The sequence below is a fragment of the Aegilops tauschii genome, chromosome 7, assembly GCF_002575655.3.
Source record: "Aegilops tauschii subsp. strangulata cultivar AL8/78 chromosome 7, Aet v6.0, whole genome shotgun sequence".
Lineage (NCBI taxonomy): Eukaryota > Viridiplantae > Streptophyta > Magnoliopsida > Poales > Poaceae > Aegilops > Aegilops tauschii.
In genome coordinates, this window is record NC_053041.3 from 28,963,533 (window position 1) to 28,969,532 (window position 6,000).

Below are 6,000 nucleotides of genomic sequence, written 5' to 3' on the forward strand. Positions count from 1 at the left end.
GTGCCACACGCAGTATGACTCGAAGGGGCGATGCAACGACAGCGCGAGTGTCGATGCAGCCGGAGGAACCATGTGCAGCGAGGCTACGATCCGAAGGGGTGATGCAGTGGTGGCGGGCGAGCCGGTGCAGTCGTGGGGGAACCACGGGGCGGTGGCAGCCCGATGCTCGATCGATGGAGGGGCGCATTGTACTAGGGAGAGTCTTCACGGGACCTGCGGAGGCGCACGCCACCGACGGGCCAGATCGGCCGCACGGCGTAGATGAGGCGGATCATGGGCGGGCGGGCCCGCACGAGGTCGACGACGCTGCTTGGTGGAGGCGGGGGTGGCGGCGGAGTCCAAGATGAAGCCGGCTACGATGGATGGCGTCGGACGACGTGCAGACGAGCGTGTCAGCTCGGGCAGCAAGGCTCGAGTGACCAAAGCAGCAGTCGCGCCCGAGCTGAGGCAGCTGGCGAGCACGACGCAGCCGGCGAGCCCAATGCATCCGGCTATCCTATATTTCCAATCCAATCATGATACTTAACATGATTAACATGATGATCCCCTATCTATGTGTGTATAAACTACTTGATCTAGGACAGAGATGATGATAAGACAGATGAGCTATGGCTCTATTCTCCCCATATGTGTGGAAACCACAACACCTTCGACGGAGACAATCTATATATGTTCTTGGTGTAGGTATTTTCATGCGAGGTTCTAGTATGCCCTGATAGGCGATAGCTACTATTTCTGCCATGTGATTCTCACAACGCCAATCTTTCCCTTGCGAGGTTCTACTTCGGCATGGTCATCGGGTCTTCCTTGGATTGGATTATATGGATCGGCGTTGTCCTCGCACTAGAAGCCCGGGTGAGTTGGCAGCCCGGGAGCGACAAATTGTCAAGATTGGATCTGAGCTCTCTCATTCGGGTTCCTCGGTCCTCACGGTGTCATGTCGGCATCGACACTACGAACCACACCGACCAGAGTCCATCGAACGAACACTACCTCAAGTTATTCCTTTCTCCCAAATCTCCTCCTTATAGATGTGCATCGCAGCACCTACAGGCGGGCGAAAGCGGCGTCCTGGAGGAGGCGGCACTCGGAGAGGCCGGGGATGAAACCGGCGAGGTCCTTGTAGTCGGTGAGCGTGGCCCAGACGGCCTCGAGCGACGCGCCGACCCGCACCCGCGCGTGCACCAGCCGCTGGTTCTTCTTCCCCGGCAGCTTCCGCACCTTCTCTCGAACCCGTACCGCTCACCCGGTCATCCCACTACAAAAAACATGTTAATCCATGATGGAATTGTGATGATATTGCCAGAAACTGCATTATTTATGACGATTTATCTGGTTCGTCGCAAAATCCGTCATATATAAGCAACATGAGGATGGCACCCCAAATCATAGACCCATCATGACAGACAAAGAGAGACCGTCACCATAATCGTCATGGTTCGAACAATTTGCTCCGTTCTTATACACCATTTAGACCGTGATGGATGGATGGTGCTGACGTGGCAATCCAGCGAGAGGAAGAACTTGCGATGTGATTGGTGGAGCGAGCCCACCCACGGATCACAAATCCAGACCGTCTACTCTTCCGTGATCCAACGGCAAGCAGTCAACTCCTATGTAGATCTCCGCCGGCTTCTTCCTTCCCCTTTGTCCGCCCCGACTCCCCTGATCTCGCCGTCCTCCTCTTTCAGATCCTCCCCCTCCCCATCCACGACCGCCGCCACCTCCCCATCCATGGCCATCTGCCCCTATGCGTCCCGCAACCGCCGCGACGACATCCTCGTCCCCAGAGGCGGGGACTTCCCTTAAGGCGAACCTAGTGCACGTGGCGCCGGTACCGTTGATGCGGGTCGGGCGGCGGTCAGATCTGCCACGGCCAGAACCGGCGTCCTCTTCCTCCCTATCCAGCTTCCTCCCATGGCTGAGAAGAGGGCTTCGTCAAGGATCCCATGACGGAGGTCAACGTGGGAGGCTGCTTCCTCCGATCCCAGATCGACCATCCGTCGATGGAGGCCATGAGAGCCACGTGGGCACACACATGGCTGCGCTTCAAGGTCAACCCTCGCCCATCCTTTCTCTTCGATTTGATTTGATCTCCTCCCCTGATTTCCTTCGCCACGCAGCTGCAGCTCGATAGATGCAGGGACGCGTCCCTTCTCTTCCCGTTTAGTCCGATCCGCCACTGCCAGCCATTTCCGGCGCCCCTGCACCAAAGCGGTGGTAAGGCCACGACCCTTCCTTCCTCCTTGCAGCGTTTTAGTCCCCCCCCTTCCTATAGCTAACAAACTAGTTTGCTTTGACGATCCTATCATATCCTATCCATGGAGTAGCTTGGATTTGGTTTCAGTTTACTATGTACATGCAGGGATGGTTGGTTTCAGAGATGGTCTAGGCCCTATTTTTTTCAGCTGTAACAAATTCATCAACTGAGCTAGCTTTCAACCATCTTTTTGCCATGGTTTTGGGTTGGTCCTGCTTACGCCAATCCATTGGCTTGGTTCAGTTTATTTAGAGCTCTCCATGCCCAAGAATAAGAAAATCTTGCTGCCAATCTGATGCTACAATTGTGTCTTTTTTACTGTTATATTATGTGTGCCACTGAACATTCAAACTTTAACCTTTGCTTGTGTAAAATCAGACTTTCTTCTATTGTGAATGGAGTGTTTGCTTGTTGTGCTGGAAAAGTAGTTCATTCATCGCTCATTTGACATGTGCAAGCAATGTGTACAGACTGCATTTAGATTCCAACCCAACTAGATTATAGTTTAAGTGTTTTAGACCAAGCCATCTTGGTTTGGCGGCCATGGGGAGACGAGGAGGGGCAGCAGGAGGCGGTGGACGACATGGCCATGGCAGTGCCCCCTTTCCAGCAATATATTTGGCATAGGTATATGACAAAAAGTACTGCGTACATGCTTGAGTTCAGACTTCAGAGAGTACGCGGAGTGAGTTAACAACTCAGCTTCAGTCCAGATAAACTAGTCTAAGCAAGCCAACAGTTCACCAATCCCCTCCAAAGTTCCAATTTGAAATTGCATTCATGTGTAGCTTCTGTTTGGATTTAGAGATGTATCTTTGTAAATAGAACTGTCCTGATGTAATTGATTCCATTAATAAAAGAATAACAAATGAATTTTTTAAAAGCAAATGTAGGCTGAAACGAAAAAAAAAGAGTTGATGTTAGGGTGAATTTTTTAACACCCAAAGATGAATTCTTGGATCCGCCACTGCAACAACCCCGGGGATGCAACATGCCCCCTCGCTGGCGGTGGTGGCGGCACTCATGCCGAGCTGAGAGACGGTTGACCTGCTGTCATCAATGCCGTCACGGCCTCGGCCACGGTGACCACAGCCATAGCGGCCACGGCCACGACCACGACTAATTTATTTTTGTATTTTGGAGTGTCCCACATTTGGTGTAAATAGTCCCAAGTTTTCCTTTTCACTATGTAAAATATTACCAAGCTAATACCAGAACCACTGTCCGGACTTCTTAAAAGCGTATGTGCCTATACTAAAGCATACTGCCACATTCAGCTTATTTAACCTTGGTAGTTTGCTTACCACATTCGGGCTAGGTTACTGCATCTGTATGTATTGGAAATAGCCTTGTCAGGATGGGCTCTAATTGGTGTGTCATGTGTATGCCTCACAGCTTTAGTATACACTTGATTACCTTTTATTGATGTACACATATATATGTTCCGTTTGATCTTTGAAGCCTAGCTTTCAATTTCTAAATCAAAATTATAGACATATGTTATGCTAAAAGACTTCTGTTCTGCACGCTATAACACAATTTGATTTCATTTAATCTTTGAAGCCTAGCTTAGTTTTGCTTACAACAGCTTCAGTATAGACTTGAATAGATATTTTTCCGGTTACTTTTTTATGCCTGCTTTAAGTATCGCGTTTCTTCTGAAATTGACTCAAATTATGATATTACGTACAGAAGGGCACAATGATGAATTCAACGCAAGATCCTACTGGTGATCCAACAGATGGGAGCCCAACAGACGCAAACACATAAGGTGATTATGTCATATGCTTGCGAACTTGTCAGATTTGTTTGCTTACTTGCATTGCTGAAAGTGCACTTCTATTTGCAGATGCCTAAGAAAAGGACTGGCAAATAAAATAGGAATCCAAACTTGCAAAATTCTCTTTTACAGACCGCTAGTACTACTGGGACTCTAGGTACAAGGCACAATGTAATTGCTCCAAATACGCTCATACAAGTTGCAACAATGAATTTTCGAATGTTTCGAGCAATGGTAAGTCACAAGCTTGGTTTGTCTTCATGTTGGTCTTTATTTGATACGTAAATGGCCTTCATAATGTGCAATCATCTACTTGCTTGCACTATTGTACTTTTTTTGTTGCTGAAGCACATACAGTAGGGAAGCCAGAAATAGAACAGTTTTCTCTTAATTAGAAATTGTGAACTTGCGCCGGCATGTAGTTGTTTCGGAGAAATTTAGTTTGATTAATTTAGGTAATTATTCTTGTGTTTGAACTACAAAATCTTTTGTAAAATTATCCAATTCTTTTTGCATAGCACCTAATTGTTGATGGAGTAGTACAACAGGCACAAGAATTTGCTTGCTAGCTGTTGTGGTCATGACAATTTGTCAGGAAGATACCCATGCATGCACGAATATAGTAATTATACAATTGTCATGATAGTGGTTATATCTTTCTGCTAATTAGTCGTTGTGTTGTTTCTTTATTTTCCTGACTAAGTATTTTCTATTTTCAATTAACTTGAGCTAAATAAATTTCTGATTTCTTCATAGCAGGATCCAAAGATTTAGCTGGAATGGACTATAGACCACGGACAATTTAATCTTTGCTCTTAAATAGGATGGCACATTCAGTATGTTGAATGCATGCTAAATTATGTTACAGTTTATTGTGATGGATATTGGGTATGCGAACTTTGATGTCTGATGAATCTACATCATATATGCATTATTTGAATTTTGTAATTGAATGCCTGTATATTTTTTTCGGTTACAGTAGGCTATTACAACAAACTACTTTTGGTTGCAACATGTTGGCAACACGAAAAATTAGCGTTGCGTCAAATCTTAGTCGCCAGCTGACCTGTTTTGTAGCACTAGGCTGTGGCGACGAAACACTTCATATAGTTGCAATAACTTATCACCACAAAAACTCAGTCCGTTGAGATAACTACTTGTCGCCATGGAATTCAGTTTTGTTGAAATAGGCCTTTCGCCATGAAACGTTCATATTGTCGCAACAACCTCTCACCACAAACAGTCTGCCTGTTGTGATAACTATTTATCACCACCAAAAGGAGTATGTTGCAATTTTAGTATTACCACGTCTGAAAGAGTCGTTGCCATACTTTACTGCCACAAACATAGGGTTCGTGGCGAAAGGACTATACCCACAAAAACAAGAGTTGTTGCCATAGGGTATTGCCACAATTGAGTATTGCCACGGAAGAGCACACGCCGCGAAAAAGAGTTGTCGGTATAGGTTATTGCCACAAATGCCTATCGCCACAAACAACTAAATCGCCACGGTTCGCTACGTGTTGCATTAAGCTATTGCCACAAACCAAATTGTGGCATCAAGTGCACGATGCCACGAGAAAAAATGTGGCAACTTGCAACATGGTTGTTGCAATAGCACGCTTTCTTGCCAAGTTTATGTTTTTGTGGCAATAACCTATTACCATGCGTCCTGTCGCAACGGCTGGCAACGAACACCATGTCGTGGCAATAGGTACCTGTTGCGACAATTGGGTACTTATTGCGACAAATGCTTTTGTGGCAATAGACCCGGATCCTTGTAGTGGTCCATCCGATCGGTGCAAGTATTTGGGTACATGCTTACCACGGTACACACATGGCCACGATCATGCATGTCATCATCGTATACTTGCTCACGACGCATGCATGGATGGGCACGTAAAGGATCACCTACATTCATGAATCAACATCTAGCTAATGTACTAGTACACATGTGTAT

At 46.6% G+C, this 6,000-nt stretch overlaps 1 long non-coding RNA gene across 2 annotated transcripts; it reads left to right on the plus strand.

The window, feature by feature from the left end:
• Nucleotides 1–1,594: 1,594 nt before the first annotated feature.
• LOC109732445 (uncharacterized) lies at nucleotides 1,595–4,988 on the plus strand. 2 transcript variants are annotated; one of them, XR_002225409.4, is made up of 5 exons: nucleotides 1,595–2,054; nucleotides 2,124–2,220; nucleotides 3,953–4,031; nucleotides 4,110–4,274; nucleotides 4,800–4,988. It is a non-coding gene; the product is annotated as an uncharacterized lncRNA (long non-coding RNA). The 2 variants fall into 2 exon arrangements; XR_005763662.3 differs by having other exon boundaries at nucleotides 1,677–2,054; nucleotides 2,130–2,220.
• The last annotated feature ends 1,012 nt before the right edge of the window (nucleotides 4,989–6,000 follow it).